Genomic DNA, 26372 nt, shown 5'->3' on the forward strand with positions numbered 1-26372 from the left:
ATGTTCCAAATTTTGTGTGAATCGTTAGAGCTGTTCTCGAGATCCGTTGGACATGAATAACCATAAATAGATATGAATAACCAAATATGAAAAATTTACAGATATAAAGAAATTGCTCGCTTACCATAATAGGATAGAATCAACCAAGGTACCTAGAATACATTCTCGGTAGGCTACATTGGAATCAACAGTTGCCTCTCTTATCAAGTTTGCATTTGAATAATCAAATTTTCTGGAATCTCTAGCTTATATTAGGTGAAAATGTTACTGGTCATTAATTGCAGAGATTTCCATGCTCAATCTTTTCCTCTTGAAACTTTCCGTTTAAATCGAATCTGAAACCTGAAAATTGGATATCTAAAATCAAACTTTTCATAGATAGGGCGGAGCTCCCTCCTGAATTTTCTACAGATATGGGACTTGTGTCTGTTGATAGAACTTATCAATGACTATTTTAGGTATAAATTCGATCAAAATCGTTGCAGGCGTTTTCGAAAAACCCTGTTCCTTATAGTGTAAGGGGATTAAGTTCCAAATTTCAAGTCATTCCGTTAATTGGCAGATGAGATATCGTGTACACAGACATACATACACTCATATATACACACACACACACACACACACACACACACACACACACACACACACACACACACACACACACACACACACACACACACACACACACACACACACACACACACACACACACACACACACACACACCAAAACCCAAAAACAATTTTTTTACTCAGGGGACCTCAAAACTTATAGAAATTTAGAAATTGAAGTACCTTGATTTTTTTTTGGAAAGCAATACATTTGTTACATACGGTAATAGGGCAAGAAAAGTAAAATTCCATGAAAAACGTTAGTTATGTAAAGCTGGTGTTCCGCATATTCTTCGACACAGAATTATCTGTTCAAATTTGTCATGATGTACAATTTCCAGATATTTTTGTAGCTAGAAATAAATATTTCAATAGCTAAAGCTATTGCTGTAGCTAGCACGGGAGTTCATTGAAGAGAGATTTGGATCGAATAAGCTCCTGTATGGGAATCATGCTAAGTTCACATTAAAGCAATTCAAGCCAAAAGGAAGCCGAAACGTAATGAACGTCACGTGTGTTTAAGTGAAACGTGTGCTCCAAGCTCTTCTTTGTTAAGCTGCGACGTTAGGAATATTGATTCCCACGATTCTGAAATAGGTTTAGCGCTCGACTATAGAAACGTGCTTCAGTAGTTATCGTAGGTGCTCTGCGTTCGAGAAAAATAATTTCTGATCGATTCGTGGTCGAATGGATTCTCATCGATGTAGCACATTCAACGTGATACTCTGTCTCTGTACACAATGATACAGAGTAAATCATGAAAGCGCGGATGAAAATTAAAGTACATCCCGAATTTACAGAGAAACGATAATTTCACAGTGTTATTCTATGAACATCAATACTTCTAGTCATGACGTCATCATCATCTTGTACGATAAAATCCACTCATTTTCCGGACAATGAGACTCGAAATAAAAATATTCAAGTCCATGAATATTGATTCCTTGAACGATAATGATTATGTGCATTGAATTACTGTTGTTGAATTCCTTGAAATATTCCAAGGAATCCAACAACAGTCATTCAATGCAAATAATCATCATCATTCAAGGAATCAATTCATGGACTTGGAATATTTTTATTTCGAGTTTCATTGTCCGGAAAATGAGTGGATTTTATCATAAGTCATGCAATAAATTCACTACAGATCTACAGTGTAAGATGCATTCAAACTCAGACATAGTTTTGAAAATTTGGGATATGATAGTATAAGCAGTCAATCATACTTTATTGAAAAACAAGACTTCCAGTTTAAATACTTATTGGGACACTGCCTGGAATTTATCGATTTTCCTCCGTTTTTACTCAGACCCCATAGTTCAATGTCACGTTGAAAACTCAGAAATAATTGCTATTTCCAGATTAGAATGTCCTTTTACGCCACATTTCATCGATCGTCTGGAATTAGCCCAACTATTCTAATCACATTATCCGCCTCTGATAAGAACTTGTTCAGATAGTTATTTCTTTCTTATCAATAATAAGTCGCTTTCAGTAAGTGACTTTGATGTTCCGTTCACAAAAAGTCTTGAGAGTTTATTCAGAGAGCTCAAAAAATTATTCGTCTGCTATTGATTATTTTTTTAATAATAATATTAATTATGAATTTTATTCCTGGATTCTGATCCTGATTCATTGTTCTATTTTCAAATCAACACAAGATACACAACATAAATCGGAATACAAAACAGCGGAATAAAATTACAAATTTCCAAAAAATACCAAAAACAGGCTTCATGGTAGGGTTTGTTGAAAAGAAGGAAATGAGTAAAATTTGTGGAGATAACATGATAATCAGTTCACAACAGGTCTTAGGGTCAGCTTTTGGTTACAATTGGGCCAATCAGCCCTGAATGATATTCAACAAGAAAGCGAGCGATTAATTATATTTTCCCTTTGGTCGTTCGATTTCGGCTTTTGATAGGAACAGATATGTGAATGCAAATATCATAGCTCATATAATTTTGTAGGTATGTTTCCTCCAATGAATATTTCGTCACTTTACATAAATTTGTAATAGTTTTAATCGTAATTGTGGATGTTGAATGAAAGGTTCCACTTGAAAGAATTGTAAATTTGCTCGCGAGATTTCCATTAAGGAAATTAATCAATTGCTCGACAATCCTTCATGACGAGAGGATTAACTTGGATAACAAATGGTAGCCTATTGTGGGGAGTGCGAACAATCGCGCAAAGCTTTGGTGTGAGAATAAACGATTCTTGTTAAATCTGTCGATTGGGTGGAAAGTGGAACAATGATAATGATTTGTAAAACGACAGGCGTGGGTCTGAGAGAGGAGCGACGGAAAGGGATAAGTTGTCTGAGTTGTTGGTTCCAGCAAACAAGCGGACAAATTCTAAACGGGAAAGGCTGTGGATAAATGCCTCGCTGGACATGTAGACCTAATGCTAGTCACGGCCGACGGACCGCTTTTGTCAAGCCCACAATCTGTCCTGTGTTTATATCGTTCGACCACAATCACTCTCCGGCCTTCTGTCTCCTCAATTGCTCAAAACTATTACACTCACCCTTGCCTTTCGAATAAGTAACTATTTTTGGATCTGCATGGACATCTACAGCTAAAGCGGTGGCCGCATTTTACAATTCGAATTGTGTATGTTAAGCCAACGTAAGCTCAATCACGTGTCACACACTACAATGTCTGATTGGATGGAATGCAGTTATGAATGAATATATTTTTTCTCGTAAAAGTAATTGATGCGTTACGTAATCACATAAATAAGATTTTATATGCTAAATGTTTTTTTTTGTTCAGGGATCTTTGAGTAGCTTTAAAATCTTTGAGAGCATTCGAGGAAATGATATAATGTACATATTTCCAAAAAAGGATGGATAATCCAATTATTGAATCGATACCTCTAATAATACATATGTATTATTAGTGTTTTATGAGTAGATTTGTTGGAAACAGATTGGACTCATCTAATTCAATTGAGATTCAATAGAGGCATAATAATCTAAATATTGGGGTTGAGTGTAACTATAAGTACGAGGGATAAAATACTTATTCATGAAATTATTGTTAATAACTTTTTTTTGATTATCGTGAATGAATGTTATATTTTGAAATGAACTCTTGCTGAGGAGAGCGCTCCTTTTGAATGGGTTCCTTTTGAATGGGCTCCTTTTGAATGGGCTCCTTTTGAATGGCACTCTTCACGAGTAGTGGGTAATCGACTCTCAACTATTATCTTTATTTCAAGTTATTGAGAATGAATCTTTCAAGGAGAAAACTCAGTAAATGATGAAAATTCATATTGCTTATGTGATTATGTGACTTCAAATATTCTTGAATCGAAGAATTAGAGCAGTACTTACTATTCAACTGATAAGCTTGAAATTGTAAGTAAAAATTTGTTCTGGAGAGACTTTTAGGGGGTGAGAGCATGCAGGCGAATATAAATGTACGATCATTGATCTTTTTAAAAAAAGCCATCTGTCATACTCGCATTGATTACAAATATGACTGATTTCAACATTCATAGTCAAAAAAATTTCTTTAAATGAAATAGAATATTATTGGAAGTGAGATGTGAGTCTTCACATGTTAAAGCATGCAAAAATTAGGGAATAGTATTCAATAAATAACAAGTACTGAATCTATGTTATTGTCTCTTAACATCATAATCCAGGGAGCATTGTAGCAGTGTCATCCATTACTCTTCACCTATGGCCTGAGACAGATCACCTACTATATAGTGACAAATGCCTGAGATAATCAATTCATACATTAAGGAGCACATGCTCTCGTGACAGCTGCTCTGTCAGAGCTAAAACATGATTCCTCTCCATCAATCTTATCGTTTACACAGAATACATCCTCCTTGGCTGTTGTTATTCACAACAAAAATCAAATCTACTGGAAGGTAATGTTTATAGATTCTGAGATGTTTTCTATTCAAGTTCTTCAAATAATGTATCACAGAAAACAAGGCAAAATTCACAAACTATTGACTTGAATTTTTCATTTATTTCCTGATTTTTGCACTCTATAATTTTTGTAGGTACATATAATATTTATATTGGGAGAAATAAGCCACTTTCTGATTGATATAATTGTATATTTGAGAATAATATTCCAGAATTATATAAATGAATTTTTGTGGTATTTGATTGGACTATTGATTTGGATTTCTTATCAATTGCTAAGTTTACCATTAACAACCAATTTGAATTAGAATAATAATCCTTACGTGCTAATTGAAAAAGTTAGGAAGCATTCTCTTCAATGTTTGAAGGATAGTGTTTGTGTTTCATTCTGTTCTGAAATGGGCGAAAACATCACATAAATCGCTCGAGAACATCCAACAACAGTTGAAAGCCATGAGAATTACTTGAAACTTGGCCGGAATTCACAATGTAAGGCTTTAGGAATAACTACACAATTTATTCTTCAACAGTCAGTTGGAAAAATAAATATAGCTGTAATAGAAAAGGAACTTTTTCGGCAAGAGACGGAAAGAAATAATTTATTTGCGGCTGTGAAAAGTTGTAAGCCGAGTGAAGCTAGAACGCTACTAGAGAGCCTGCGGCGCTGGAAAAATGTTTCAGTCGACTACGGTACTCAGTCCACTCACCCTCAGTGTCCGGAGATAGCATGAGAGGCGTCGAACCATTCATGGTGTGCGAGTTTCAAGGCGAAGGCGAAGGCGAAGGCTGTGTCGTGTAACTGATGAGAGCTCAAAAGCACATCACTCGAAACTATCCTAGCAACTTCAACGACCAATTAAAAGTTTCAACTTTTCACTAATGACGGCTCACATTTCCCACTGCCATTTTTATCGAACAGAGTTTTTTACAGCCTAGATGGATCATTAGATTCAATTTATGCCATTGATGACACATCGTCGATAGTTGGAATGACCTTTCTCATTGTCTGCAGTCGAGTTGAATGCTGCATTAAATGAAATGACTTTTTGCTGAGAAAAATCAATTTCATCTGATATAATGACTATTACGACTGCTCGCATTCAATGAATGGATGATGTTGTGAAAATCAGGATAATGAATTTCTTTTTTATTGAGCTTCGAGATGTTGAATCGAGCAAAAATATCAGATATTTGATCCAGCTTATGAATGGCCAGTTTTCGATATATAGAGCAAGTGGATTAGATTAGAGTTCTCATTTATGAATGTTACAATATCCACTGGCCTATACACTAATTTACATAAAATGACGGTAATGCTAATTATTCGACGAGTTTTTTACAAAGTATAAGAAATTAATCTATGAGAATAAATATTGAATGCGATTAGAATTAGAATAACGATAATATAAATTGTGATGTAGCTTCATAAATCGGCGGTGTTTCAACAAATAATTGTCGATTCTCTAAGAAAAATATAATATAATACCCTTCTCATCAACACACGACTGGGTGTGTTGACACATCGGTGTAGACACCGATGCAAAGCATAATATTTATAAAAATAGTAATCCATCCTGATTATAGCTTAATCGAATATGTAATTCGCGTTGCAAGTTCACAGTTTCATAGAAGCACTCCTCTCTGCAATTACCTTACCGAATGAGAGAAGAAATGAGTAATAGTGCAATATGAATAAGTTTCTATTAATCGAACGAATGAATAAGAAATCCTATTTCACTGAAAAGTATTCTAATTCTCATCCATCTCATCGGCTAATGAATATGGCTGGGGATCTGGCCCATGTGGCATTCCAATAAGCGAAATATCTCCATTTGAATTCTCAGAAGGCCTCAGTATTCGATAAAGATGCTACCGAGAAAAGGAAACGTCCCACTGAGTACCAAGGGAACCATTCAGCATGAGAACAAAGACGTACTCAGAGAAAAGAACCTATTGTGCAATTTTATCAGGAGGAAAGGACTTTTCCGAGTTGAGAGAAATCTTCTTTTTCAGGATTGAACAACATGCTTTCCAACGCCGGAGCGCCGGATTAGGAACAATATCAAACTTGGGATTATCATGGTATTCAGTTGGATTACGGAATTAAAAATTGGAATTGAGTTTGAGAAATCTTTTTAGAGAAAATAAACACAATTAAATTATTTAATCAGAAAGGATAGATTTGCTTAGAAATTCTTCTCATGAAACTATTTGAATTACAATTTCTTAGAAAACTTGAGTCGGTAAAGAAGAAAAATCTTCAAGCTTCAAGAAACATGAAGCCAAAAAATTTAATTTTTTCAATGAGTTCCATTTTTGATAAGATATTCTCAAGAGAATCCAATCCTGATACATTAGTGACACCAATTGATGTTCTCGACTTGGATAACATTGAGCTTTGTGGTTTTATCAAGAATGAAGAGGAGAGCATCCAGTTGCTATAGGCTTTGCTGGTGTATCAACTGAACTATGAAGTGAGAATACCAGATATGAGGTGTTGAATTATTTATGTGGATAAGAATACCATATTCAAAGAAACAATGTGGAAATGGTTTTGGATAATGTATATTGAACAAAACGGTATTGATCTAAACAAGTGGAGCTGTGGCTTCATCAATTCAAATGATAGGTAGATTATCCAACTGGAAGAATTACTCTAGTCATATGAACAAGAATTGAACATGATGAATAACTAGAAAACCTTATAGTCCAGTCAAATGGTCGTTTTTCAGGTAACAGCCCAGAAAGAATTTTTCTCGACGGTTCTATGTATTTTGGGGCGTTGAATTCGAATCTGAAATTTGCTGACACGCCAGAGGGCGGCTTCACCCCCAAAACCCCCAAAATCTCGGACTTTTTTCAATTTTATCTCGTGAACCTTGAGTTTCTCAAGAAAAATAATTCTCGACAAAATAAGAGATATTAAGATATCCAATAAATTGAATGGTCGCGCAGGATTCTACCATTTTTGGTTCCGGAGCTACGAGTTTTCAAAAAAGGGGTATTTTTAAGGGTTTTCAAAATTATGAAAACCTACAACTTCTACCCTATACAACATGGATATTTTTTTAGTATAGATAAAAAACCACACATCACGTGAAAGAACAATTCATTATGAACAGGATTCCTTAGAAATTTTCGAATTTAGTAGTGGTGGGAGGGGAGATATACCCAAAAATAGAAAATCATGTCCTACAGCCAAAATACAAATTTTTCATTATTATACCTTTTCAAGGTCTTCCTAACAAAAAAATACATATTCCGGCTGGAATCATCTCATGTGGGTTATTTTCTATGAGAATCACCCGTTAGAAACATTCAATTTCAGTATTTCCTAGTGGGGGGTACGTCATAAGGATACGTCAAGGATCAAAACTTTGAACACTTAGCTGTAACTTTCGAACGGTACCGAAATCAGGAAAACGATTCATGGGAGCGGAAAGAGGAGAAAATTCTCTACAACCATAACTACTTTTTCGATTTTTTATCTAAAGTGTTCCACAAGATAAGCAATTGGAATATACGAGACTGTGGAAATGATTAACGATTAAGTTGCGTATCTTGTGAAACACTTCAGATAAAGAATCGAAAATGTAGTTATGGTTGTAGAGAATTTTCTCCTCTTTCCGCTCCCATGAATCGTTTTCCTGATTTCGGTACCGTTCGAAAGTTACAGCTAATTGAAAAAATGATAATTTTCATTTTCTCATTTTTTCTGCGATTTTACTGTTATTCAAGAGTCTCTAAAACGAGTAAGATACATGATAGAAACTTGTGATTGGTCTCAAATGAAAGAGAATTACATGTTCTATAAGCTACGTTGCCTTAAACCCATCTTGCATGACTGTTTATTAACGAAAAATGTTCAAGACTGTGAAAATGAGGAAGATATCGCAAATTCCTTTATTTTTAGAATTAAACGTATCTTACCTCACGATTATAGTTTTACAAAATTCATTTACCTCACATGAAAGAGGAGATTCTGTTATTTAAATCCAAGTACCATTTTTTATCATTTCGGGTTACCGAGATACACATTTTTGAATATAGAAATTGGTCATTTTTCTGTGTATTTAAATAGGGGCTGAAATACACTTCAAGTGGATCTTTTTATTTCTTCATCAAATTTCAATCATGATACATGATTTTGAACCGCCTTGACGAGCTGAGAAGAATGAGCTGTAGTACGAGGAGATCTGATTATTCTGTCAAAAGTTATGTGTTCAAAGTTTTGATCCTTGACGTATCCTTATGACGTACTCCCCACTAGGAAAAATACTGAAATTGAATGTTTATAACGGGTGATTCTCATAGAAAATGACCCGCGTGGGATGATTTCAGCCGAAATATGTTTTTTTTTTGTAGGAAGGCCTTGAAAAGGTATTATAATGAAAAATTTGTATTTTGGCTGTAGGACATGATTTTCTATTTTTGGGTATATCTCCCCTCCCCCACTAGTAAATTCGAAAATTCCCAAGGAATCCTGTTCATAATGGATTGTTCTTCCACGTGATGTGTGGTTGTTTATCTATACTAGAAAAATATCCATGTTGTATAGGGTAGAAGTGGTAGGTTTGCATAATTTTGAAAACCCCTTAGAAAACACCCCTTTTTTGAAAATTCGTAGCTCCGGAACCAAAAATGGTAGAATCCTGCACGACTACTCAATTTATTGGAAATGTTATTCTCTTTAATTTTTTCGGAAATGATGTTTCTTGAAAAACTCAAGGTTCACGAGATAAAATGGGAAAATTGAAAAAAGTCCGAAATTTTGGGGGTTTTTGGGTGTTTTGTGGGTGAAGCCGCCCTCGAACGTGTCAGCAAATTTCAGATTCGAATTCAGCGCCCCAAAATACATATAGAACCGTCGAGAAAAATTCTTTCGGGGCTGTTTCCTGAAAAACGACCATTTGACTGGACTATTAGCGTCCAATGATTTTATGATTCGTCGATGTTTGAATTGGTGTTAAAGCTTTTTCCGAATACATTTGCATTATTCATTAATTTATAATGTATTATTACTGAAAATGAGTGTGTAAGAGATCACGGTGCTACTATGTTCTAATAGTACCTGACTTCCTAATTGAGGACTTCTATTATTTCAACTATCGCTAACATGTTCTCTAGTCACCGTAGAATTAGAAAGAGAATATGAAAAACAGGAATTTGAAAATATCGTTATCAAGGAGCCTTTGAAAAGGAACTATTGTGCAATTTTATCGTTTCAAATTATTAAAATACTTTGATTTATTCGAAAAATAGAGTCACATTTTTTATGAATACGGGAAAAATCCACTTTCTCACACACAACCGAATGAAATTATACATTAAATTCCAAAGTAAGCCAACTACATCGATTCACATGATTCACAAACGCACTGAACTTGATTATGGAATCGCGGATTGCCATATAACTCAGGCATGAGGAGCGTCGAGTCGAGAATAACAGCGAACGCTCACGAGGGAGTAGCAAAACGCGACTGAGACACGAACAGTGTTTGCCAGCGGAGAATAACGGCGTTGCAGTTTGTTATAGACGAGCTGACAACGACGAGCAGTAATAACATCGACGATATTAGCCAGGTCAGTAGACACGCCAGGTTTGGGGATAGGGGTGCTTGATTAGGGGGAGCAGCCCAAATCAAATGGTAATCGTAGCTAAGGGTGGGGGAAGAAGTTCACGCAGCGAAAGAACAATAATAACTAGTACGTCTTGAAAGCGAGAGAGAGTTGTCGAGGGAGAAGGCTGGCTTCCGCCTTGCGTCACGCCAACACCACGTGACTGGGTTAGGGCCGAGAGGACGTTGTGCAAGGTCGGAGTGGAGGCCAAGACAGTTGTCCGTCCGTCCGGTCGACGGCGATCGATGGATCACCACCCTACCAACGCCAACACCAAACATTTGCACATTTTTTATTTATTGCTCATTCTGATAACCAGGACAGTATCGAGTTTCCAATGCTCACGTGATGTGAATCCGGAACTTCATGTATTACCTCTCTTCCAATTCTTCAAACAATTGGTTTCTGAGGAGAGTTTACAGTACTAAAAGATTACCGAGTTTCCTACATGTGAAAATAACTAGTGCTGAACATCCTACTATGTTCTCATTCAATGAATAATATTAGATTAATGAGTAATAATAGATTACTGCAATATTAGGGATGTATTATTTTGCCAACTTTACTGCTCAATCATCGGTTAATGTACTATCATACAGTATATTCAGTACTTGATCTTGTTGATTTAGTTTATCCTGCTAAAAAAGTTTCTTCATTATCTGTTTTTCATGAATCATAGAAGTGGATCTCTCAAAATCTTTCAGATTAATCAAGATTCTTCTAGATGGTAATAACAAACACAACTCGAAGATAAAACAAACGATTCGAGAGTAATTTGAATGACCTACTATGTATTTGCAAATGTAAATAGATCATCCACAATGTTTACTCAATACCTAAATAATGTACATGATACTGACCAGTCACTTTAATTTCTATTCGGTGAATGAATCATTGGAGATATTAATGATTGCTTGTAGCATTAGTGGATATAGTATCGAACGAAAAATAAACATCATGTTCGTGAAACCATGGACCCATTACAGGCTCAATACTGATTTCTATGATTTTAAAAGTTTATTGATTTTTTAAAAATTTATTTCACAGCATAATTACGCTGTCATACATGCCCTCTAGTGTCTTGTTTGGTAAGGCTTGAATAATTTATATCAAACAAAGAAATAGTATTGAAGATTCATTAATAGGAAACCACAATGTAGTACTACTACTACTACTACTGAATCACTTTATTTCAGCTAATTATCTCCCTCCGCACAATATTCATATGTAAATGTGTTCAAAATTCAATTTGTATCTACTTTCGTTGAAACTATGCTATTGAATTCAGCCCAGTAAGCGTTTGTTCCCACAATAATTCTATTTTTTGTGAAAAGGATCTTTCAGAGATATAATAGATCCTGCATATTGGAAATCATGCTTCCGAAAGTGAAACAACTGATTTATAACATAAGTTAATATTGTCAAGAATCATTGACAGAATAAAGAAGACGATAGAAGTTTCAGTTTAAAAGGATAAGTAAAGGAACTATTTGATTCATAGCATGGGTCCTAATTCTGCTCCAAACTGAGAGTTGTCATACTAACTCCGATAACCAAGTCACACTAATGATAATGAGGGTTTCCTTATAATTGAGGGTAAATACAATTTATCAATCCTGTACTTGTCCACCTATCACGTTCAATTCTCAGAGAGCTCTGTCAGTAGTAGTTCTAAACAAATGCAATGGATTTGTCAAGTTTTTCTCCTGTAAACGAAAATGTGTGTTCTCCAAGCATTACGCAAGCAATATTGTCATCCAGCCAACTGGAAGGAGATAGAAAAGTACATTTTTAATTTGGAGCAGTGTTTCCAGTGATTGAGTAAATTCAGTTCATGGAGTGTGAATGGAGCGGGTTTCTGTGAATGTTCATTCACATGGTGCGATACAAAGCGAGTTCGACATTAGTCGTCTGAACATCTATGTGCAACGTCATGGAAGATCACGTTTAGGAGGCTTCCGTTCGACTGTCGCCAGCAGCTACGGACGGACGGGCGATCGAACCAACTCAACGTTCCATTATCTTGAGTGAGCGATTTATTCTCGACGAGACAGAATCGAACAGGAAACGGAACTGGAAGCTAATACAGCTGCTCCTGCTGCTTCAGAAATAGAAGTGAACGGGCGTGGTCAAGCAGCCAATAACTTACAAGTATTCTATCTCTCTTTCTCTACTTGTTTTCCACGAATTTCAATCACCTTCATCGATCATTCGCTTTGCTGGCCACTATTCTCTCTCTCTCTCTCTCTCTCTTGGTTATGTCGAGTGAGTGAACGTGTCTCAGTTCGGCACCGCATTAAAATACATATTTCGTAGAGTTATACAGTTCAATTCACTACAAATTAATTCAAGATAATCAAGTAATTCAGTTTTTTGAGCTTCATTTAATTGAGAATTATCTTTTCAATTACCTCACTCTCTTTTTATTCATTTTCAAAAAACGTTTTCAGTTCTTTAGTATACCTGTTTGTCTGTGATCCACCTAACGGTACATCATGGTCAGGCCTAGAAGCACACCGAAAAATGGGGTCAACGCTCCGAAGACAGGGCCTTCCCCAGCTATTTCTGAACCCACATTGTCTGAGGAGGCCCTTCGCATAATGCGACTCCAAATTGAAGAGTCCGTTCAAAATGCAGTCACAATGGCAATGAAGAACATTCCAGGCGCTGAAAGTGGAGAACCAACGGCTGGATGAAAAAATTCGGGAGCTCGAGGAGAATTATCACCTTAATGTCGACGATCTGGAGCAATATGGTCGCCGACACTCCATTCGTATTTTCGGCATCCCGGAGAGCGACACGGACCTGCTGGCGCGTGATGTCTTCAACAAGAAGCTGAACGTGCCCGTGACTCTGGCGGATGTCAACCGCTCGCATCGAGTTGGAAGGCGTCAACCACCTCAACAAGGGCAAGCGAAGTCGAAGGATCGCCCCATCATCGTTCGTCTGTGCAGCTACCGGACCAGGAAGATGATCTTCGACGCGAAGAGGAAGCTGAAGGGTTCCGGCGTCACGATTCGCGAGGATCTGACTACTGAGCGTCTCAAGATCCTCAACGCTGCCTCTCCTCATCTACTAAAATGGAAGATGGAAAGAATATGTAATTCCTGGTAATTCATAGTACATCGTATATTTCCTGGACCATCTATTGACAATCAACAACTATGAAAACATTGAATTCATCTTTGAAACATTGTTTTATCCTATCTATTTTTTTCTAATCAACACTTAACTGTTAGATATTAATACCAATTGATTGAGAAGAATATGTTCTGGGAATAATGAATGCTGCATGACTAAGCACATAGGAAGTCCGTATTCATATGTGAATGAAAATATTGATTGTCAGATACATTTCATGATTCACCAAATAAAGTAAGTGTGACATGAGATACATTGACTTTTTAGCGGTACGAAGTTCGCCAGGTAAGCTAATTGTGAATAAAGCTTTATTATTAATAGTCAACGCTGAAAAAAGACAGGCTCAATTGCCAGGAATACTATAAATTCTATGAAGGACCAGTAAGCCATTAATTTTGAGTAGTTCATTCACTTCCATTATGGACACTGAATACATTGTGGACAATCAATACGTATGAAATTTATTAGCTACAAAATAATAAACTTTGATTGAAGTGACCCCGACTACTACAATATGAATAACCATTTAGATCAAATATAAGAAATTACTCACATCTCTCATCAACTCGTACTTTTTGTTCACAAAATATTAACACAAAAAAAGTTACAGTATATTGAATGAACTCACGGCTAGTACCGTACTCAAGTTTGTCTTTTTTTGGCCGTGCTACAAAATATAAATGTAGGTTTATGTTTGACATCTCGTTTTTGTAATCTTGTTGTCTATTAAGAATTTTTTTGATGTGATTTTTGTTTGCAATAAAATTTGAATTTGAAAAAAGAATTATCAAAAAACTCCTAACCAAAGAAAATCTCTGTGCTCTGTTCTAATCGGAATGTAACAATGGAACAAACACGTGGCAAGCTCGCGCTTTCGATCCAAAGAAAGTTAAATTTGATCAGCTGATTGATAAAATTATTCCAAGCTTTCCAATGATTACAACATATGTTGAATATCATGTTGTGTCAATTATTTCATTTCAGTTCCATATGGCATTCATTTTACCATGTTCATAACCTTACTGAATAGGATCCTTTTTCATCCTTTTTCAAAATCCGTTCATAGTGTGCGTCTAGCATGTTTGAAGAATATTTGTGCAGAGTTTTAAGTCTGTAGGCCAATTAGTTTGAGCTGTAGTGTGATTTTACATCAACATTTTCAAAAAATGCCCTCTCCTGAACCCCTCTGTGCTCCTGATCGGAATTTTTCTGCATAGATCTAATTTTTTTTCGTAGCTGAACAAAAAAGTTCCTCATGACTTTGCTGTGCAATGAGCGGTTAAAAAGTACAAAATTTTTGGGGGGCCCCAGCTCCCTCAGGGGGGCAAATTTCTGAAAATCCTTTCTTAGTGGATGTTTTGAGGCTATCATAAACAATTGTGCAACATTTCAAGTTTGTAGGCTCAGTAGTTTGGGCTGTGGTGTGATTTCAGTCTGTAGAGCCTTTTAATAATATAATATAATTTTTATAATATAACATAAGATATAAATATATGTAATATAAATATATTATATATATATATATTATATATATATATATATATATATATATAATATATAATATAGTTATGCATCTACATAAATTGACAGAGCTTTGGACATATCAATGTCCATTCTTCGGGAAGAATATTCGAAGTATCCTTCTCACTAACTCTCTATCAAAACGTTAATTTCATTAATTAATCCTTTAATTAATATTATAATTATAATATAATTAATATTGGTTGAATATTAATTCAACTAAGGATTTATTTGAAAATGGAAATATTGTAAAAGTTCTAATCAATATGAAGATTTGAGAGAAAAAAACAGAAAATTAATAACGTTAAATATTTATATAAGTAAGTAAGATCAAATTATTAATTAATAGGATTTATTTGAAAATGAAAATATTGTAAAAGTTCTAATTAATATGAAGATTTGAGAGAAAAAAACAGAAAATTAATAACGTAAAATAGAGTAGGCTGAAAGTAGATCAGGGTAATCAACTTTCAGTAATATACAGCAGTATGCATGAGTTTATATATATATATATATATATATATATATATATTATATATATATATATTATATATATATATATATATATAATATAAACTCATGTTATTTTAATTATCCACTGCATACTGCTGTATATTACTGGAAGTTGATTACCCTGATCTACTTTCAACCTACTCCATTTTATTAATTAATAATTTGATTTTACTTACTTATATAAATATTTTACGTTATTAATTTTCTGTTTTTTTCTCTCAAATCTTCATATTAATTAGAACTTGTACAATATTTTCATTTTCAAATAAATCCTTAGTTGAATTAATGAAATTAACGTTTTGATAGAGAGTTAGTGAGAAGGATACTTCGAATATTCTTCCCGAAGAATGGACACTGATATGTCCAAAGCTCCGTCAATTTATGTAGATGCATAACAATATTATATATTTTATCTTTAGTTATTACAATTTGTTTTCTTTTCATATCATATACAGCTCAATAATTATTTTCTTGATTTATATTTTGTAAATTAATCTATAATTTTGCTGTATTGTAAGCTATTGTATATAAGTGTAAAAGCCAGAAATAAAGTACTCAATCAATCAATCTCTCCAACCGGCTTCATATGGGGCTCAAATTTGAGGTTCAGTTCAGATTGACAAACTTGGTTCGGATTGTGATCATTCTATTTGTTTGTGGAGTATAATGTATAATGTTCCGTAAACATTGTAACGCAATTGAGAAACCTCGAAGTTCAGTTTACATTGAGATTATCCTGTTACATTCCTGAAACATTCGAAGGGAACGTCGGTAGTTTTTACCGATAGTTATTACGATTCAGATAACAAGCAATTTAAATAGTGTCATACCCGAACGAGGGATTATAGCAGTTTTTCGATGCGGTTTGCCTATCCTATAGAAGTACGGCGCCACTAGCTAGAGAAAGAGTGAGATCACTGTTTAATTCGTGCTACATCGATGGCTCAAATCAGAATTACTAGAATTCGTAATTTCACACTTTTTAGACTACTCCCCGTACTCATTCATTTCAGAATATTATTACGTTATCGAAAAATGCCTTATTCTTTGGAACCTGCATGTCAGTAAATGATTAATAGACAGTAATATTGTGCCATCTTCAGAGCTTCGACAGTTTCAGAGTCTTACATCCTACTCGGTCAGGTAGGCGTGGAATGCGTCGTGTTGAAGTTTGTTTCGAATATTCCGTTCCATGATATGACTGACATCTCGATACAATAGTTGTCATTCAAGATTAATTCTCATCAATTCAATCATCTCACATCATCTCTCATCATCATATTATTATTGATGAAGTTTCAAACTACTTTTTAATCTCTCATTTAATTGTCTCTTTCAAATTTAATAAAACACGTATGACTCAACATTTCAATCAGTATAGCTTTTAATTTACTCTCCCCATAATCCATTATTTCTATTATTGTATAATGCGTTTATTTCCAAAAGAGTGTGCTGCTTTTGAATATATATTGTATGATTGAGACGTATTGGCTTATTATTATGCAGTAACTTTTTAAATTCATTCTCAGTTCTGACAAAGTTATTACGATACCTTTCCACTCACCTAATTAAATAGATTTCTCAATACATTTTCTAATTATGCTCATAATGTTTGAATCAATAGAGGATATAATATGATTGTGACTGATAGTATCAAGTCTCACAAGAATGTGGTGGTATAAAGTGAGTTGACTTTGCAGGTCTCTCTTCTCTCTTCTGAGTTTGTGGGAGATTGAACTGTACTTTAGAAGGTCGGTTTGCGACTTAATGCCACACTATTTCTCTTACGATCAGGACGTCGAGAACATATGTGATGTCAAAGTATAGCTCGTTATCGGGACCTTTCTTAGCGTACACTTTCTTCAAGGCTATATTATCGCAATCAAGTTGGAATTTCCTTCACTCCACAACCACTTCCATGGTATTTTCCGATCATTTCTTTGTGAGAGTTCTGTGACGTATGTGTTGATTGGAGGTCACATTCAAGTTGTTGGAATTCACAAGCGAGAATCATGAACGATTGATAATCGTTATGGTTTATGGGAATAAACTCAATATCAAGAATTGGTTCTATTAATTATGAAAGATTTTTTTAAATCAAGAAAAAATATGAATGAATTAATGCTACTGGGATGATAAACTGAGTTATATGATTGTATGAAATGGAATGATATCATAATATCTGATAACAAACATTACAATGGAATTTGGAACTTTAAAAATTATATATTTGGAAAAAACAGTAAAAACATTATACCTCCATTACTATAATTTTAACTTCTTTTAATTCTCGCCGCTTCTCAACAGTAACGTTATTATGGTTCGTTCGTTCATCAGAGACAAGAGAGGTGAGTTGAACCAGTGAATGATTTTCTTTATGGTAATGAAACAATAAATTTGATTTTTGATTTTGATTTGCAACTATCTAGAACTTATGCACTTGAAATGAAAACACAAATTTAAATTGTCAACCACTTTTAAAAAGTTTCAGTTTGTGTTTTCATTATGGAAAAGTACCACAACATCACTTACAACACAACTGTAGGGTTAAAACATGTGAACTTGGAAGACATAGAATGGGATTACATCCGTCCATTGTGATATCCTCTCACATAATGCAAACCACACATGGAAAAGAGCTTACTTTTCTCATCAAAAATATCCTGAAGAAGCTGCACTGAGGAAAACTGTAATCAACTTTATTGATGCATACTGATGGTATTAAGTGTTTTTGAATGTTTCGATTGCATTTCATGAGTTTTTGAGGGAAATCTCGAATAATAAGGTGAGTAATTCCTCTTTCGTGAATCAATGAACAATTGGTTCAAGAAAGATTAGATGTCTCTATCTCAGGTAGAACAAGATAAGAAAAGGAAATTTTCGACCGGGAATGTCAGTGAATATTGGAGATTATTCGAATCAGATATTCTATTCATTGTGGAAAACGAATGAAATCCATTATCGGCAATCGCTCAAGCGAGAAGATGGTAAGAGATGAAATCAGTTGTGAATGAAATTTCATCCAGTACGGAAGATTTCTTTTGTTTCAAAGACCGGAAAAGGGAATGGAAGAGATTGAAGATTGTCGCTGTAATATTTCAACTAGTTCCTGGCCCTGGTCTCTTCAAATCGAATGATGAGCGGCAACGAGAATTCGGCGATGACGACAAGCTGTCCGTGAAGAAAATAAGGATGAAGAGGAAGAAAGATGGGAAAGGAGAAGAATGAAGGAAAGGAAAGAGAGACGGGTTCCGATTATGGTTGGTCGGATATTCGAGACTGTGTAGCATCAGCATCGAGCGTTTTTGTTCGTTCATCCTATTCCTGTCGCACGTGATTCACAGTTCTTAGCCTGCATTTGCCGCCTTTTAAAGATAGGAAATTTCGCGCGTGATCCGAATAGCAGCCAGACATCCCATTTATTTTTGCGAATTGCCGTTTCTCAATTTGCATCAACATCAACATGGATTGCCTGCTACATTTCTTCTAGCAATATTATTATATGCTTCAATTCTTCCTTTAATTATCGCCAAATTGTGTGCATCATTCAGTTAACTTAAGGTAACTGGGAAAAGATCGCTTCTTTACTGATTACGTTATGCATTTGAGAAAAAAATCATTATGCGTACACAATGTATAAGACCAGAGTATGAGAAAAATATGGGAGAAATTATTCAGCATGGCAATGTGACAAGGTAAATTCTCTTAGCAAGGAAGGGAAGATGTGAGAAAACTGTTAGCCTGATAATGTGACGAGGTAAATCTTTATAGCAAGCTATCACTAGTGTTTAATATTGTGTTAATAATTATTTGTTCACTTATATAGTAAAATCTCTCTACAATTTCATCAACTGCATCATACCTTCAAAAGCAGGAAATTGAACATGAGTCTCGGAAATATCAATGATTTTACAGCACAATGGATAAATACAAAATAAGTTTGACGATTACAATCAATACGTTTGTATGTCAAGTTCAATATTGAAAGGAACAAAGAGAATGCATCCTGTCAAATATTGGACAGCTGTTTGTTCTATGAACTGCGAATGACAGGGGTAAAGTTGCAAAATAAGAAAGAGGACATCAATGATTCATGTGAGACTCCACAGAACTGTTACCTAAGGTCCAATGTCACACTCACCTGACAACATGTTGCTACACATGTGTCACACCACAAAGCAAAATGTAACCGATTGAAAATTTATATTAGGCTGGCCTCTTGAACAAAGAAAGACGGATTGTAGAGGAAGAAGAATCCCTTTGTTAGTGCGAAATGAGAGTCGTCGAGGTACAGTGCGATCGATAATATGAATTATTAAAACAGTTGAGGCCACACTGATTCTTCTAGCACATTCTGGTTAGTGGAGTGGCAGAGAGGCATGTTGTCTTCTCAGGGAACATTGCAACGATTGTGTTATAACAATCATCATCAATGCTTATCATCTAATCATGATGTTTGTTTTTTGAAAAATTGAACAGACATCTATCCATTAAATATTAAATCGAATTATATTGCTCTGTTTTATTTGACTTGACAGATTATTCACGAGTAATGAAAGCAGCCCAAGAGGTGGATGCAGCCCACATTACATTGGTGGTCGATAATAACTTTATATGCCTTAGTGATACATAACGATATACTACAGAAGGAAGCAGTGTACTGAGAATATTGAACTGGAATACATATCTGTTCTCTATTGTAGATTCGGAATAAAATGAGAATCGACGGCTTTGGGAGCGTAACATATTTCACAGATTGCAGGGAAGTATACCTTCATCAAATCACCTACCTTGAATTTAATTGCAGAATCAAGTTACCTAATGTCGAAGTAGTTCAACGGTTTTATTCAATAGTTCAACCTAAATGAAAATACAAATTAACGGAGTTGAATCAAGTTAATGATAGCATATGGGAGATATTCAGTCTTCTATATAATAAGAGAGAGTAGGGTTGTGTTTGTTTGTGTGTTCGTGTGTTCGTTTGTTCGCATCAAAACATGTCAACTTGTGGATTGCATACCAGAAAAACGGGAATGATTTAGATCTCCAAATTTTCCACATAGATTCTAAAAATATCAATCTCGTGCACCTGGAAGCCCAAATTTAAATTTTCCTTCTAGATTTTTCAGAATTAATGTTCAAATTTCATTAATGGTACATTCGATTTCATTAAAAAATCACCAAATCATATGGTCGAAATTGAAAAAGGAACATCTGTTTCTATATTGCTTTCTACCTGAAAAACATAGTTTTGAAACTTCGTTTTCCTGATGCAATGTTGAGGCCTACACGTGGCATTGATTATTAATTTTTCAACTAGAACAATTTTTGAGACAAAGTGCTAAATAAACGTCTACAGTTTCATCAATATGAAAACGCATGCAGTTAATATGTCTTTCAATAAAGGTGTTGTTATTTATATAAATAAATTATATTCCTCCATTTTTATTTAATTAAAATTTCAAAATTTTTCGAGCACTGATAGAATGACTGACTCACTGTACAGTCAGTCGAAAATTTTAATATTGGAGTGAGGGGTATTTTGGCAAGCTGCGCAAAAAAAATAAGGTCATGCTTCCAGTTTGTATGGAAGCAGCAGAAGATTTCTCTTAAAAGGGAAATTAGAAGATAGGTATGAGTGGGGATCCTTTCCGAATGATAAAAACAGGTTTTCCGTCACACCCAAATTTTTTCCGCCATTTTGAATCCAACTTCTTTTTTCAATTGAAAGGTTGTCATACTGATTTACTTGAAATGCAGCATATAAATTCTCAATCAACTGAGGACTCTTATAGGCCTATTTTGAATTCTTCTAGATCTCATTACGTCAAGTTTTAAGAAAGACCCTTGCGAAGCACGGGTTACCTGCTAGTTAGCTATAACTTAAACTTAGCTAATCAATAGCAATATTCGTTCTCACGTTTCCATCGCGCCTCCGTCAAGGCTATCAAATGTTATTGGAGCACTTTCGATAGACCAATAAAACTCTAGGACGTGATAATAAAAAAGCGAGTTTCCGCTTTGTTTATTGTTATGGTTGGAAGGTTAAATGGGGAGAATAATGACTAACAGAATTGAGCTCTCAAACTTGCATTGCTGCTGCGTTTTATGTTTTATTCAGGGTAGAGTTGATGGTGCGGCTCAGGCTTCCAGGTTCAGGAGCAAAGTCGGATCAGAATTTTAATTTCTGCAGTCGACTCTCATATCCTGCGGTTTGCAACCGCACACTGCTGACCTCTCTATCTCTACTCTGTGCAGCAGGTTTGGGTTCAGTTGAGGTCATTTTGCAATTCTCTGCCAGCTTTGGACCCAGTCTGCGGTGTCTGTTAGTCATGTGTTGACGTTATATAGTTCAATCATATTACTCTCTAACACCCATACTTGCTTCCTCTTCCTCATACACACTCTTTCGTGTATTCAGTACCTCCACTTTCCTCAAGAACTCTTTTTGTCTCTGGTATTCAACACAAAATGTTGATTTTCCCTGCGCACTGAAAACCTACTCAATAAATCCACTCAAAACTCTTAATCCATTCCTTCTGCTATTTATTTCTGCTACAGTAGGCCTACTTCCGTAATCCTCTACTTTTTTACTATGCCGTCGCTTTCATTCCGAACTGTTTTTCTCATGTGACTATGAATACAAATACGTATGTGGATACGAAGTGTATAATAGTGCTTCTTTTCACCTTTTTCTCCAAGGTTCCTGTACAAACATCTGCTCCAGAAACTCACAGAATAAAATTCAAAAAGCGCTCATAACATACCCGAAACATCACGTACAAATCTGGTGCAAAAAGATCTTCATGTCGTAGTTTGTTATGATACCTACCTAGATTTGTTACTAGAGCTCATGAACTTCACTTTGTTCATGGCTGTTAATCATTCACTTTGTATGCTTTGTAATCTATTTTGCTTCTATCACATCTTATTTTTTCTATCACATATCTGCAAGTATCAACCAAATAAATGAATGAATAAGTATTATGAATAAATTGATTAATATCGAAAAGAGTTTTTAGAGTATTTGTATTCATAAAATGTAATTATAACTGATTTTCGAAATTTGATGGTTTACACACAATTAATAACTCAATATTCATGAATCAAGTGACTTCTATTTGGTACCTATTTTCCATTCAAGTGTTTTGGAGCCTACATACCACATCAAATGCTGCATCATTGGAACATACGGAATTATTATTGAAAAAATGGGATTGTTTTGTGAGATTCGGTAGTATGATTATTGAGTGAAAATGAAGGTGAGAATGAGACAGAAAAGGTCAGATATAGCAACAGAGTAGATTATTCTGTCGCTGTAGGAACAGGTCACGTCATACTCAATCATCGAGCGTTAATCCAAATTCAAATTGAATAATTAATCAGATTATCCAATCCAAATGAGCAAGTGGATTCCAATAATTCAAAAACCAATGTTGGTATTCGATAAGGGATTTATCACACGTTTTGCATATCTGCTGAATTGAGGTGGCTTCGGAGCTCGGGTCACATGGTATTTCAATCAGCAAACATAATAGTAGCTATATAATTCACGAATGTTAATCGCAGTCTCGGCTGTAAATAATTGAGATGAGGGCTTTGGATCGTCATTACAGTTGTATGTGATTCCATTTCGATAGGAACCACCAACTTTCTCGATCAAAATTATCTCATCGAATCATTGATTACACATAGCCTAACCTGTGGGTGATTAGTATTCAGTAATAATTATAGGACAAATTGAAAGCGAGAACCAACAGACAAGAAAAAAATGGAGAATACTTCTGATAATAGTGTACTATTGTCGCGGGAATGAACAGAATCCTAATATTTTTATGCATCATAATAAAAATAATTTTCTACGTTTAAGTTAGAAATGTCAGGATTCTTGAACAGAGAACATACTGTGCAACTTCACAATAATGGTGAAACAGCTGAACGTCATTCGCAGAGTGTATGTTTATGTTTATGTATAACGGAATATTTTGTCATGGTGAATTTTTCTGCATTTACCGATAACAGGCGTTCAATTACTCAGAATATTTTCTTCTACTATGAAATGAGAACTCATTTAATTGATCCAAATATCAGTTGTCTTATGTAATCTTCAAGAATGTGAAGTTTTTCATTTCCAATGTGTTTCAGTAATCAGTATTCAAATGAGAAAACTTCAATAAATATCTACTGGAACCCCTTCACAAAATTTAACATACCACATACCACTCAGTAACAATTTTTGGAAATGTATTGTCCTCTACATCCTCTAAATATCTTACGAATATATTTTCCTGAACATCTCAAGGAGAAATCCAACTTCAAACCTCTTGATGATAAGATTCAATAGAATTTGCCCTGCCATATTTTTCAGTTCCTATGTAACTGAGTCAAGTTTCGATTTTTTTCAAATTCATAATATTTGGATAAAAATCGATTCTTTGAAAATATAGTATTTCAGGCCTGGTGCCTGAGTATTTCACGTAATCATAAATCTTATTCATAGAAACTTTATTCCTATTCAAGAGTAGCCCCAACGAAAAAAGGCAATCTTATAAAATATTTATATTATGGGATTTTTCACCTATCCCTCCTCACTACAGTTTCGCTGTTCTAATAATTACTTGAGCAATTATTGCAGTAATCCTGTTCAAGTAAATTGGTCAAAGTACTCAGAAATATTTGCATTATCAGATTTTCAGGTTTGGGAGAGAGAATCAGCCAGAGGTCGCGATGTCCCGGAGGACCTTACTGAATAAAGTGTTGAGAGAAAGTTGGAATCTCTCGACCGTGACAGGCAGGCAACTCCGTGAGAGGAAGGATGTCGAGCCCTCGGGAATTGTCATTGACGAAATCCAGACCCCGGGTGTGCATACAAACTACATTGTACATCTATCTTCTGAATCCTGCTGTCTTTCAGGCTACTTTTCTTGACTTTGTGCCAACTTTCAGCATTCATTAAATAATAAGATCGTAGAAAAATCTAATCACGATAATCCGACTGATTTTCAGCAATATTTCATTGAGAAAAGAAAGTTTCGAAGCTTATGAGATTCTTGGATAATATATCTAAGAATTCAAATAATATTCTATCATGGATCCAATACATGAACAATGCTGTCAGATCATTGAAAAACATCATTAGGGACTGAAGCAGTTGTTCATCAACCGCTTATAGAGAATAGGGTTCAATATTGATGTTATTTGTTCAAGAGATTGAGAAAAGATAAATATATACGAAATCTCAATAGGGTGATTGATTTTCAAATGATTTCTGGAATGAGAAGAACAAATCAACCAGTAATAAAAAATATCATACCATATTTTAATTGGAATTATTAAAATAGTTTTTATATATTAAGACTACTTAGCAGCTACCCTGTTCTACAGTTACTATTAATATGAACAGGATACTCTTTATATTTATAGCAACTGTAGAACAGGGTAGCTGCTAAGTAGTCTTGAATTTCATTCATTTATTTATATATTTATGTATTTATTCATTTATTTACAATTCGAATGACACTAATGTAATAACATTGGAAGATAAGATAATAAGATAGCCCTTGTGCTATTTTTCTTCCAAATTTATAGGTGACGAAGTCCAAGATAAGGTTAGAATTTTTATAAAATTTTAGTCCAAAATAAACATGAAAACTATACATTTTGAATTTAGATGGCTTGAATTAATAAACTGATTAGAAACATTCCACTCAATTATCACTTGTAACGAATAATTGAGTTATTTAAGAAAATTTAGAACCATTCAAGAAACACAAACTTTGACACGTTATTTTTATAGTTAAATAACGATTAGCCTCCTGCTTGGCATCAGTCGGTAGAGCATGAAATATTTCAATAATTATAAAAATTAGGTCGTGGTTTTTAATAGGATACAGTCTCATGAAAATCTTTATAGGCCCAGATATGAGCTTCCACAATAATTCTGATAATTCATTAAAAAATATATATATGGTACTTATCCTATAGTATTGAGGAATAAAAAATAAATCGCACACCATAAACAATTTGATACATATATTAACAAATATTGCAAAAAATAAATCAGAGCAAAAAATATATAGAGCGACAAAAATATATAATATAAGATAAAACAATAATCGAAATCAATAAAATATCACAGGCTAATACTATTCTTTAAATTTTATAGCACGAAACGTTACCATGTGCTTTCATTTTTATGATCATATGCATTCATCTGCATTTAGCTGCGACATCAGCTTGCTAATACCTGTCGACTTGGACAATTCTATTTAAACTAAATTCCTAGGTCAGCATGATAAATTGACAAACTAGTAATCCCAATATATATATATATTAAATTCTATAATCTCTGATAGATTTCTTTGTAATAAATATATATTTTATCTCAGGGTGCGAGATTCGGCACCTGAAGGAATAAATAGAGCAATTCATCTAGTGAATCAGAGCTACAACAAACTATCGCAAATTATATTGCAGAAATTAATGATCATATGAATGTGTATTAACAGCCTAGATTTTATACTTCTTTGATTTATAGATCTTCTGATATGTAGATTGATTCGTTACTTTCGTTACTTTATAAAATACCTTTAATACTAACATTTACTTGCGCAAGTATATTTTACCAAATTCTTAATTTATAAGAAAACCCTTTCGACGAGCTAGCTTTGATTCTTATGTAATTTCGAAGCACTGAGGGCGCCCTATCACTATTTCAATATTTTTCACTCACGTGTCGGAATTTTCTTATGAGCTGCTGATGTCGATCCAACTCCTGGTGGTCCTGGATTATTGTAGCCGGAGTCGTCTCTTCCAAGGGGTTACAAAATTATTTAAAAATGACTTTTGCTTTATAAGAGAATCACAAAGTCTTATAAGAAATTTAGTAATTCAATTTAACTTTAAATTATTACAAGATATAGCAAAGTATTACTCTCTATAATTTTTAGTGACCTCTCATGGTGGCAGTTGGCAGGCGAGTGTCGTTCTCATTTCTCAATTTTACAATTCTCATTTCCAATTTTCAAATTTGCATAAAATTTGAATATTCTAGTCCTCCGCCATTCAAGGCTCAA

General features: G+C 34.5%; 1 protein-coding gene across 1 annotated transcript in view; it reads right to left on the minus strand.

Annotated features, from left to right (window-relative positions):
* LOC111046993 (solute carrier family 12 member 4) overlaps positions 1 to 26372 on the minus strand; it is a 494114-nt gene that overhangs the window by 253449 nt on the left and 214293 nt on the right. The window lies entirely within an intron of this gene.

This window comes from Nilaparvata lugens, chromosome 2 (genome assembly GCF_014356525.2).
Source record: "Nilaparvata lugens isolate BPH chromosome 2, ASM1435652v1, whole genome shotgun sequence".
In the NCBI taxonomy this organism is placed as follows: domain Eukaryota; kingdom Metazoa; phylum Arthropoda; class Insecta; order Hemiptera; family Delphacidae; genus Nilaparvata; species Nilaparvata lugens.